We start from the raw sequence: 13535 nt of genomic DNA on the forward strand, positions 1-13535 counted from the left end.
AGGTTTATCTAACTCACAGTTCTGGAAATGCAAGGGCATAATACTGACATTGGCTCTGTCTCTGATGAGGACATCATGGAAATGACATGACAGCGGGAGTGTGTATTAAAGAGTGTCCAAGGCAAGATGGGAAGCAAGAGCATAGGGGACACCCAGTCCTGTTCTTTTAAGACCACTCTCTTCAGGACGCTAGTGTTAATTCCTTCAGAAAGCAGTCCCCTCACTGAGCCCTGAAGAGTGGGCTTCCTCCACATCAGCACCCAGGGAACCGACTGCACCTAAGCAGAGCCTTGGTCAACTCTCCAAAACAAGGCTGGCACACCAGTCGCTTCCTTTTAAATCTTTTTAAGTTGATAATTGTTTATTTAAAAACTAGTTTTCTGTCTGATTTCTGTGACATTATTGATAGTAATATTATTTTATACATCACATAGACCTGGCTTCTGAATATTACAGTGCTTGTAAACATGGACTGGACCAAATCCTTTATGGTAAACATCAGACCTGATGTTGAACTATCTCCTTTGAAAAGATTAGAGTTTCCATATAGATACAAAGAAGATGAGAAAAAATAGACACATGTTAAATCGTGCAACAGTAAAAGGGATACTTTATGGAAATGAACTCACAAGATAATAATTTGAATTTGACAAGGTGATAATTAAAGTCCCCAGATAGATTTCTTCCACATCTGCATGCCTTTCAGTGAAGTTGGTTAGCATATTAACTGCTGGTTGAGAATACTGAAAATATTCATGGGATGTAAAACTGCAAATTATTATTCATTTCAATTTGTATAATAAGTGTAACAAAATGCGATGCATACAATATCACACCAGAAGTATGCAACTCTATTATAAGCAGTTTTAGAGCACAATTTAGATGACAATTTTCATCTCCAAATATTCAGGTCATTTAATTATATATTACCACTTTTCTAAGTTGGAGAAAAATTTTCTGTATCTTCATCTTCGGTATTCTTTAATGCTAATATATTCTTAGGTTAAGTGACTAGAATGATGTTTAAATGCTATATACTAGGATGTGTACCACATGTATATGAATATATATGTATGTAAAAAAGCCTACAGTATCACCTATATATTTACTTAAATGTATTTTGTCTCAAGAATAAAAGTGTGATTCGGTGATGAGAGAAGTCTTTTAGGATGTATGATTAAGATTCATTCTTTTTTCTACACACACACACACACACACACACACACAATCACCACCGCAAATTCCAATTTCAAACACTAATGCAAGCTACTGATCTGTTGATTCTCTTCTTCACAACTGAGTTTGATTTAACATATGTTTTAATTTAGGCCTTTATATGAGAAAGCATTTTGAAAATGAGGAAATAAGATTTTGGCAAAGAATGTACATTATATCTTTGCCATGTGAGTGGTAGATGTTGTATTTGAGAACATCCTTGGCCCTGACTGAACTCCATTGAGAGTATTCTCTGCCATCTGGAATTTAAATATACAGAATAAATTACTAGACAGAGAGACAAGTTGTCGTAGCTCACCTATGAATAAACAGAAAAAAGAACATGGGAAAGACATCTGAAGTACATCTTCACTGATATTCTGATATTTAAAGTAAAACAAGAAAAGACTATTTTGTGGCTCTTCATAAAACTGCCAATTCTGAATGTGCCATGCAAGAACACCATGGGCAGTGCAAGGACCCGGTGCTCCCAATCAATGGTGATGTGTGTGAAAGCTGGCATTGTCTCTAGAGAAGGTTGTCTGTCTTAGAAAAGTCAAGAGACCTATTCACGAAGAGCGAGAGCACCTGCTGACCAGCTTCATATCAGATTGCTGGAGTGAGGAGGAACGGAAGCGAGAAGCATCCTGACAGATGACAACACAAGTTCCACTAAAAGAGAGAGGAGAGGAACCATCCAAAGAATGAGCATGGGGCAGGAGTTAATAAGGATAAGAGAGCTCAGTTACTGAACATGGCCTGCTGGCAAATAAAGGAGAATACTGAAACATGTGTAACAGCAACTCTGTTCTTGCAGAGTGCGAACTCCAGTCCTAGACCACTACAGTGGGCTGTGCATCCGTGTGGGTCATCAGCTCACCTGCAGCTGGAACTGCCTCCTGAGGGGAGAAGAATGTCACATGTTCTCTGAAGGTAAGTGCAACGGTCTCACCAAGTCCCCAAACTCCTGGTTATGTTAGGGCTCTGTGACATGGAAACACACTTTGTACATCCCTTGGGAAAATTTTTAACAGGAAGACAGCCCCTTTGCTTCTGTTTTACATAATTTATGTTTATTTGTTGTTGTTTCCATGCAGTTTTATTTTGTCATTACACACAACTTACTTACGGTGTTTCCCTGAGCCACTGACATCATCAGCCAGCTCTCTCCTAGACAGGCAGTCTTGAGGTTCCCCCTGGACTTGTTCTTCTCTTCCCATCATGTGGACTCAGCTGGCAGGTGCCTTTCTCCCTTAGAGACACACAGACTTCTAGTGATGCAGGCACAGCAGATCAGCTGGCCAATTATTTAAGGGCGTATTAGCTTTGGAGAAGATATGTCTTAAAGGGAACAGAACAAAATGAATCTTTCTCTACTTGATAATTCTTGCTTTTGTCCTTGCCTACTGTCTTCACTGTTTCTGTGTTTTTGAAGGCATTGTTTTCCTTTAGCTGTACTTTTCCAAGCTTGGATCAGAGCTGTCTGCTTCTTCCCTTCGTTTCTGGTTCTGTTCTCCACACCGCGTGCGGTTCCATCAGGGAGGCGCATTGCCTCCTGCTGAGGCTCCATGTGCCTCTTGCCCGAGCTGATTCTGCTGGTGTGGCTTCTGCTGATCCAAACCACACGTCGAAGTTGAAGAGTGTGTCTCCTAAATGTCGTCTTTGTGCATTCTGGAGCCAAAAGCTGTCGATTTTGACTTTTCCGGAGGCTTATCCCTCTGAGTCTTTTGATATCAAGTGATTTGGTTGTGAGTGGGAAGAAGGCATCTGGCTACCTGTGAAATGTAGGCTATTTCCTCCAACTATGTTAAATCACTCGTTACTAGAAATAATGTCATTAGTAGGCAATATTCAACTTTTCAATTACATTTTTGCTCATCCGTTCATTTTGGAAAATCTCCGCTTATTGCTATAATTTTCCTGTTTTTGTCCCCAGCTCGCATACACATAGAAAGGCATTCATCCCTTATACTTAGCAGACTGCACAAAAAAATCCACTTATTTTTAACCACAAATGTGGGTATTTTTTCAGTTGACTGTGACTATGTTCTAATATAGCTTACATCAGGTTTCACAGAAAACTCGGCTTAGCCTCACGGAGACACTGCTCAACACTTGCTTTATGATGGTCCCAGCTGCCGACTCCAAGAGAGGCAAAGCCGAGTTGACAAGAGTTGACTTCTCTGAGCAGCCATGACCTGGTACAGCCGTCAGCTGGTACTGTTGCATGTGGTCTCCAGCAATAAACACACCCTCAGCTCTCTGGCACGCTCCCACGCAGCTGACCTTTCACCAGCCTCTTCAAGCTTTGCGGGATTACTCACTCGGAACCAATGTCTTTGCTGCATTGACTCTGTTATGTGTCTTTGTGCAGCCTATCCAAAATGGTAGCTGTACACTCTTGACGTATTCATTGTGTGAAATGTCCAGAAAAGCAGAAATCCAACCTCTCCACCCTGTCTAGTCAACACTCTCTAAGCCACTCAGTTTCCACCTGCCTTTCCTGGATTCTACCCACAAGGCATTCAGTTCTTACCTGCTTCTGCTTCCTTCAGTCCGTCTCTTTCCATCTGAGGCTTTTTCACTTAGGCAAACTCCTTTGCAGCTTCATTACTTGAAACATTTTGCACATCCTGGCTGAGACCTGGACATTCCTCACTGCACATGAACAGGCTGCTTGCAGAAAGCTGACAAGGTGTCCCATTTCAGAGAGGCTGAGAAAATTCTCCTTTAAGAACTCGTTTTTCCTGTGCTTTGGAGATGGGAGGAGAGATGCATTATTTTGTGGTTATGCACCTCAAAGAAGCCACATTTTAAAAACATGACACTTTGAGAAAATCTGAAATAAAATACCCACTTTGGGATTTATTAAATACTAAGCATTTTTTTAATTGTTAGAGAAATGTCATCTTGGTAGTCTGTGTCTTCCAGAAATTCATTACCCATCTGGTAGGAAATATACTTAAGGAACTTCCACTGGGAATTAGGATCTTACAGCATGAAAACCACCACCAGCAGCACACATCACACCACCACGACAAATACCCTGGATGAAGGGAGAGATAGCACTGCTGAAACCGGGGCGGGAACTTGGTCCATGACATCGTGAGTATCATCCAACGTCACTGATGTTTGTGTTCTCAACCCTGCACTCCCTCCTGTGTAGGGTAGCCCTGGTATTCCTCAGCTAAGTGAGTCACAGAGACTTCTGGAGCTCATGTTGTTTGTACGTCCCTTGGCCATTGGGGTGAACTCCATCACTGGCTTGCTGCAGTCACTGCATAGTACTGGGACTGGTCTCCTGCTATGTGGCACTGGCCTCCTGTGCTGTGACTGGGAGGCTACTTCAAAAATCCATGGAAAAAGAATCAAAGCATAGATTTAATTTAGTACAAGCAGTTTTGAAATGAAACCATCATATTTCTTTATTACATTTTTGAAGATCCTTTGCAAACATGCATCTCAAAATTATTTTGACTAAAATAAACTTGTCATTTGATTCCATCTGACATGAAATATTTGAAGCGTATCAGTGCAAGTCACCGAGAGTCCCAGAATGGGAAGCTGCATGTACCCGACCTAAACCCGAGTCATAATCTGGAGCCACATCCAAGCAATCTCAGCAACCCTGGCTGGACCACATGTGACCATCCCATCACTGACTGCTAGTCAAGCCCCTATACCTCATGGCTATTCACAAAGCAGTCTGAAGCTCACCATCTCACAGACTCTGTGCTCTGGGCACCGACCTCTATTCAGTATGCAGCGACTTTCTACTAGAGGCCTGGCTCTAGCTGTGTTTCTGGTGGAGGCCTGGCTCTAGCTGTGTTTCTGGTGGAGGCCTGGTTTAGCCTCATTTCTGGTGAAAGCCTGGGTTTAGCTGTGCTGTGGGACACCCACCCATGGACAACCTCAGCACAGTAAGTGATGATACTGCACCAAGAGGGAAGAGCAAAGACAACAAAGACAGGTCTGGAAGCAGCTGGCTCATGGCAGGGCAAACACAAGCACGACACACCAGGTTGTGGGATATGTAAGCCTTCTGGAGGCACTCTCAGAAATGCTGGGGGAGAGAAACCCCATAAAAGACTCGATTTTCTGCCATAACACATCAAGGGATGCAAGCTCTCGCTCCTTAGGCATTAAAGGGAAGCACGACCCAGCCCTGAAGGCTGAATAAGTGTGAGACACCTGGTTTACATTTAGGGGGATCTGTGCACAGGACAACTCAACCTTCTAAGCACAATGCAGAGTAGCATAGCCAATCTATTAAGCACAGTGCCTCTTAACTCCTAATACAGAGCATACAGCGAAGCCTCCACAGCCGCTAACACTTACGGAACTTTTTTCTGTGTACTGGACTGGGTCGCAAGAGTCTCCAGGTTTTAAGTGATTTATAGAGTTATCTGATGCATACTTTTGTTCTCACTGTTTGATAGCTAAGTAAATTGTGGCTTACAAAAGTTACATAGTTAAACCAAAATCTAATAGCCAAAAAAATGACTATAGAACTTATTTCATATATAACATGACTTTGATTTTTGTCTTTTATTCTCTGTTTACATCTGTGACTAACACAATGTATGTTTTTAAAACAAGATGGGGCACAATTTTTGTAAAACATATATATATATATACACACATATATATAAGATTTTGTGTATGTAAATCCCTGAGTGTGTATATATTTATATTCACATGAATTCCTACAAATTGTTATATACACAGAAATACAGAAAATAAAGCATGCACATTCTTGGAGTGAACTGATTAAGTTTGTTAGATTTTTTTGAGTACAGTATTTATTTCCAAATTATGCATGCTCTTGTTATTTAAATAACAGTATATTTATGGATATTGTGGATAAAGTAAATAGCACACTATTATCATAGCATTTATTAATTATTAAGAGTAAAAAGTAGTAAGTCTTTGTAACTGTAGTCTTATTAGGAAACTTTAAATGAAGAATGAGAGAAACATGGGAGAAATGTATCAACTTCTAAAATTCCTATCCACGCACTTTTCAGGAAATGCTGTTAGATACCATTTATTTCCTAATGAAAAGCACTGCGTGGAAGTGTGATCCCTGGGCGAAGCTCCCATTGTGGAACGACTTTGTTTTAATTCAGTTTCCTTTCCTCACTTTGGCTTAGACGTTGCTCCACTGAGTGTATTATCACTGAGATCACGGTGTCTACTTGGATTAGTTATGCAGGAGTAGACAGACATACACATCCTGTTTAAGCATACTCAGCTGAAATACAAAATTCTTGGTATGAAACTATTTTAAAGAGCTATTTATTTATAGAAAGAGAAAGAGACTATATATATGTTTTATCTTTGAATTATGTAATTTTACATGAATTTATACACACAATATGCATGCATATGTATATTCAAACTGTATAACAGTGTATACAAAGCCACATTTATATGTAACTAAGTAGATAAAATAATAGGTAGCAAAGTCGGGCAATATTGAATGAATTGTAAGTGTTAATGTATTCATTTTCATTTACATAGAGAAATCTCCCAAATTCTTTTTTGTACTTGTTAATTTAAAAATATGTATTTATGTATTTTTGTTGGAAAGTCAGATATACAGAGAAGAGGAGAGACAAAGAGGAAGATCTTCCATCTGATGACTCACTCGCCGAGCGATCCAAAGCCAGGAGCCAGGAACTTCCTCCAGTTCTCCCATGCAGGTACATGGTGCCAAGGCTTTAGACCATTTTTTTACTGCTTTCCCAGGCCCCAAGAAGGGAGCTGGATGGGAAGTGGGGCTGCTGGGATTAGAACCGGCGCTCATATGAAATCCTGGCATGTTCAAGGTGGGGACCGTAGGTGCTAGGCCACCACTCCCGGCCCATATTTGCTATTTTTTTTAAAAAATAAGCTAATGAAAGGCAGAATCCCAGGGAGAAAGAGGAAGTGAAACCTTCCATCTGATGCTATGCCCCAATGGCTACCAGCCCAAAGGCTTAGAAGGTTAAGGTGAAGCCAGGAGGCGAGTGTTCTCTCTGGGTCTCCCAGGTGGACTGCAGGGGACCATGCACTTGCCTTATCATTTGTTGCTAAGTTGTAGGGAGTTTAAGGGGGAAGGCCAGAGTAGCTGTAACTCCCATTGGCCCTGCACTGCAGTCTGTTGGAGTTCTCAGTGAGGGCTCTGTCCACTGTGCTGGAAGGCAACACTTCGTATTTTCTCTTTTCCAATAAAGTGTCTGCTTATCTAGGAACATAATATTGGTTATGGCCATTCCCCTTCAAAAATAACTTCCAAGAGCATGAACAGAGATCATCTTAAAAGTTGTAAGGAGATAACTGGAGTTTTGTTCTTCTGAGTCAAAAACCACATGCATAGATGAATGTGTATGATACCTAAGCATGTGTGCTGGGGCTCACAAGCCTCTGCTTTGATTCAGTTGCAGCTGGGAGCAGACTTTAGTGAGCTCTTATTCTCCTAGGGAACTAAGTCTGAGTGTTCTGTAATCCATAGTTCGCATTTTGCTTTCATGGGAGAATAGTAAAAACTAGGGATGATCTCATTGACTGATTTCCTGTGGAATTATAGAATATTTGGGGGCAAACACAATTATTTGTATTGAACATTTATTTTGGCTAAGTTGCCTAGAAAGAAAAAAGAAAGACCTAAATGATATTCAAAAACAAAACAAGATCAATGATAATTTCAATCTGCAAAATGCATTTTCATATTTAATTATTTGAGTGTTAAATGTGAGGAGGAAGGGCAGGGCAGTGAATGTGTTTTAGTCTGAAAGTGGGGGAGTCCTAACTAAACCCTCTTATCAGCTTAATAAATAATCGCTGAGTTATGATGTGTGATGGGCTTGCTATTAAGCACCGTGGCTGCTTCATTATGCTTAAACATCACATTAGTCTCTATAAAGGTTAAAATGATTATAGAATTTGTCCAAGATCATGAAATATGAAAGTGATAGAACTGTAATTGGTTCCCAGGAAATCATTCCCAAATATTCACTTAACTATGGCTTCTAACTCACTGCTATTGAGGTTATTAGCATGTGACTTTATTCCCATTAGCTTAAGTGAATTTCAAGTAATTTATCTAATTTCAATCCCAGTTACAGCCATGTAAAAATCAATTGTCTCATAAGTAATCCTTTGTCCTAAGTATTAAGTATACTTTCTTTTTTTTTTAAGATTTATTCATTTTATTACAAAGTCAGATATACAGAGAGGAGGAGAGACAGAGAGGAAGATCTTCCGGCCGATGATTCACTCCCCAAGTGAGCCGCAACGGGCCGGTGCGCGCCTATCTGAAGCCAGGAACCTGGAACCTCTTCCGGGTCTCCCACGCGGGTGCAGGGTCCCAATGCATTGGGCCGTCCTCAACTGCTTTTCCAGGCCCCAAGCAGGGAGCTGGATGTGAAGCGGAGCAGCAGAGATTAGAGCTGTCACCCAATGGGATCCTGGGGCGTTCAAGGCGAGGACTTAGCCGCTAGGCCACGCCGCCAGGCCCAAATGATGACTCTTAACAGTTATGAAATATGCCCGGCCTCGACAGGATAGGACTGCTATAGAAAGTATACTTCATACTGGGGCCCGACGGTGTGGCCTAGCGGCTAAAGTTCTCACCTTGAACGCCCAGGGATCCCATATGGGTGCCGGTTCTAATCCCGGCAGCTCCACTTCCCATCCAGCTCCCTGCTTGGGGCCTGGGAAAGCAGTTGATGACGGCCCAAAGCCTTGGGACCCTGCACCCACGTGGGAGACCTGGAAGAGGTTCCTGGTTCCCGGTTTCGGATCAGCACGGCACTGGCCGTTGCGGTCACTTGGGGAGTGAATCATCGGACGGAAGATCTTCTTCTCTGTCTCTCCTCCTCTCTGTATATCTGACTTTGTAATAAAAGTAAATAAATCTTAAAAAAAAAGAGTCATCATTCATTTCTTCATATTTTTTCTTGTGAGAAGAACTCGCCAAAATTTTCACAAGCTGGAGTTGCTTTGATGAATTATGAAACCACCTGCATAGTTTGATAGTTATAGTCAGGTTAATCACATCACCAACAAATGCCAGGTGTAAGAGAGACCGAATAGATATATAGAAATGACAGGCTGTCACGTGCTGAGCGTATGGCTGCAACTGTTACTTTATCAAGTGACAACAAACAGAAAAACAACCAAGAAACCCCGCTTGGATTGTTAATTGTAAGTCAGTGCTGCAATCGTATGGGTATTTAACAAGAAACTCTTCAATTTATTTTATTTTTAGACTATTTTTATTAGATAAAGAATTAGTATTTATTTGCAGAATAAAACATCCATAATTCAATGCAATTTTCTTTGCTTATTAATACTCCTAGAAAGGATGTAAAATACTTATTTCAGAGAAATGCATAAAGGAGTATACTTATGATTTTAATCATTAACATTCTGCATAAAACATCAGCTAGAACTTATAAAAATAGAGGATTAATAATTATTTGGTCTGACTGAGAATGAAATGATCAATGTGCCAGATTGTCATTCCATAATCACAGTGAAGGAAGACATCCATGATTGTTTTAGATCTACTGACATCTTAAGTGTTTCATTTACACTTGAGTTCATTAACTAACAAAATAACTTCACAAGCCTTTGGTCGCAAAGCAGCAGGTATAATTTCAAATTATAACTTTGTGATGCAATGTTACCAAGCTTTTAGCTGAGCTATTTTATTAGATTCCATCACTGTATTATCAGTTGTTTTCAAATGTTGTGACTATAGGGTGAGCACTGTGGCATGGTACATTAAGCCTCCACCTGTTGTGCTGGCATCACATATTGACTTGGGTCCCAAATTTGGCTGTTGTGCTTCTGATCCAGCTCCCTGTAAAGGGTTAGAAAAGCAGTGGAGGATGTCTCAAGCCCTTGGAACCTTCACCAACACGGGAAACCCAGAAGTTTCTTGGCTTCTGGCGTCAGCCTGACACAGATCCGCCGGAGGATAATATATCTCTCTCCTGTCTCTGCTTCTTTCTCTGTGAATCTGCCTTTCAAATACGAGCAGCTAAGTCTTACACAAACAAACAAAAAGGCACTAAAAAGTCATGAGTGCAGACATCATGGATTTATGACGTTGGGCGCATTTTGGCTGTGCCAAGCAGAGGATCCTCTGTGTCAGGCAAAGGATCTCTATCAATCTTGTTATGGTGCTGGCAGATGGCTTGGTCATCTAGAAGCATGGCTGCAAGGAAGCCCACTCCTGAAACGCTGTGGTTTTGGTGGCACTCAGGGTCTCATGGCTGTGCCACAGGCCTGTTCGCCAGCTGTGGATGCAGGGTCCCTTACTTTCAGAGGCTGGCCCACAGTTTCCAGAGACCCTGAGAGTTACTGACCCTAAGGGCTTTGGCAGTTTGCGTACTTCATTCAAAACCCCGCATGTCTGGCTCAATTGCACAGTCCTGTGCAATGTATGTTAATAGGTGGAGTAACATCTCATTCCTTTTCCCACATTGTGTTGAGAGGAAACAGGTGACGGCTGCCTCACACACACTGAAAAAGTGACCAGACAAAGGCGTGTGGCAGGTATGTGTGTATTTGAATGTAGCTTCACACTGAGAGGTAGCCTGGCTGTGTGCAAGTCTGTCATTGACGGCCAATACTGGGGGAAGAGTCAGTACCTCCCTGTGCCATATTGCTCAGCAGCTCACGTGGAATGTGTTGCTTGGCCTGGTACTGCTCTGAAGTAACTGCTGTGAAGTCCAAATTAATTGTTCACAGGTTAGTATACTCTCTATCCGGAAAATGCACTTTTTAATTTCAGCCCTGTTGTTATCTTCCACAGGCAACTTCCGATACAGAGCCAATCATGTTACATCACAGGGCCATAAAGGCACTTCCCGCTGGTCCCCATATGTATGAAAACATGTGGTCATTCTGCCTCTCTCAGTGATCATTAATCCACTGGAACATGACCCTGTCTTAACAGTTCCATTACAACCTTCAGTGATCTGGCGCTTCATGGATAGGAAAAGATTCATCCTGATAACTTTCAAGTTCTATCAAAACTGTCAAGAGACGTTGCTGGAAGAGCAGTGCCATAGTTTGAGAAATTGCCACCACAGGATCTGACACACCTTGCATCCTCTGGGTCTCCATAACGAAGGGACTTCGGTCACGGCCCTCTAAGATGATGACTCGGCCTGGTACCACCTTACTCCCTTACAAGTCCAGAGAATAAAATTAAATATATTTTCTGCTGTTCTGGAGGGATAAACAGGGTTTTATTGTACTTTTTGAATCATTGTCACAACTGTAATCTCTTCAAAAGTGAATTTCTTTTAGAAAATAATAAGTTAGAGACCTCTGTGGGGGAATACAATAGCAGAATATTTTGAGATAATTGTAAAGCAAAGCAGACAGTCATGTTTTCAAGCTCTGTGGGAAATACATGTAACATGTCATGTGCCTGAGATTGAATAAAAAATCTAAATAGGTATATTCATTACTCAATAATGTACCAATTATAAACAGCATTGAGTGTGTGTGTGTTCCCTATTATCAAATCAGGAAGAGATGAACGGATTACAATCTTGCTAATAATTTTATTTGATTCATTCATTGTTTAAGTTGTATTTTCATAAAATTGGAGACTGGTCATTCCTTTCTTAAAAGTGGAATGGTGAATGCAAATATAATGTTCTTATTTTAATCATGCTAGCAAGAATATTACATGAAATAAAAAAAACAAAAAAAGGAAAAAAGGGCAGGAAGGCAGAGAGGGAGGGAGGGAGGGAGAGAGGGAGGGAGGCTAAGGTGTGAGTGCTGCCGAGGGACAAATGAAGAAGACCAGATCTAAGTTAGTAGTTGTCAGGGAAACATCTACTGACTCTGCATGTTTTAGAAGTACCTTTGTTAGCCTTTCCAACACAGCTGTTTGATAAGCTCCCTTATTTCTCAGCTTATTCACATCCATTCAGTTTGCATTTTTTACCCTGTTAAAAATCCGAAGCTTTCAGACTGAAGGAACATGACCAGCTGATGTTCTTGCTGGATTCAAAGCAGGTCCCCAGGGCTGGCAAAGGTATTCTAAATTTCAGGAAATGGCTTTTTAAACCTTGCCGGTTGATACTGGTCACTCCATTTACTGTATTGGAGAAGTTGAAATGGATACCAGGACATTATAGGAACTGTGTATAATAGGGCTTTGATGATCAATTTCTTCTAACTATTTCATTTTCAGAACAAAAGTACTTAAAATTCAGCATTTTCTGTGAGACCTATTTTTTAAAGATTTACTTTTTTTTTTTAATTGGAAAGGCAGATATACAGATAGGAGAGGAGACTGAGAGAAAAATCTTTCATCCGCCGATTCACTCCCCAAGCAGCCACAATGGCCAGAGCTGCACCAATCTCAAGCCAGGAGCCCGGAGTCTTCTCCGGGTCTCCCACATGGGTGCAGGGTCCGAAGGCTTTGGGCCGTCCTCATCCTTGGTTGCTTTCCCAGGACACAAACAGGGAGCTGAATGCTAAGCGGGGCCGCCGGAATTAGAACTGGCGTCCATACGGAATCCCAGTACGTGCAAGGCACGCTGCTAGACCACTGTGCTGAACCGTATCTAAGACTTTTTAAAGATTATATAGATATATTTTCTAAATTGTCTTAATGATTTGGTACTTTTCCCTTCCAGTTTGTCCATGGTTATGTACTTGAGTCCTCTTAGTCTGATTATTATCTTAAAAATTTTTTTGCCTTCACTTATCATAGTTTCAGAGATCCTGTTTATTTTTCCTGTAGGCATATTTTGCTTGAACAATGGGGAGCAGTTGCAGGAACAGGAAGTGATTTCTGAAATGTCAGTTTGGAAATCACCGAGTAGTGAAAGTGGCTGTCTTCAGTATTTTTTCTGTGACCCTAAACTTAGGAGCTCTCATTGCAAAGACAGATGGTAACCTTGTTGTCTACACACTCCATCACCAGATTATTATAGATATTAGATCATGTTAAAGAAAAGCTGGTGTCAGTAAAGACAAAAACCCCCAAAGCAGGGGCTGCGTGGATTTGCGCAGGAAGAGCCATCATGGAGAAGCAGAAGGCTGCACACACACTGACTGCTGAGTGTGGGTGTGACTGATGATGAAGTGAGCAAATGTGAGGCTCGGGCACATTCAGAGCAGCTGGCAAGACCGTGCCGTTCTCCACACTCTACTGGTGTTTTTAGTTTTCTGCCCTCATGTTCTTTTTCCTCTTATCCCAGTTGACAGGTTACTCTCACCCAGGACTCTGAGGTTAGACACATGTATGAGCTTGGCACTTATGTGGCACTTAAAAAGTATGCATTCACTAGAGAAGGGCG

This window comes from Ochotona princeps, chromosome 12 (genome assembly GCF_030435755.1).
Source record: "Ochotona princeps isolate mOchPri1 chromosome 12, mOchPri1.hap1, whole genome shotgun sequence".
NCBI classification, from domain to species: Eukaryota; Metazoa; Chordata; class Mammalia; order Lagomorpha; family Ochotonidae; genus Ochotona; species Ochotona princeps.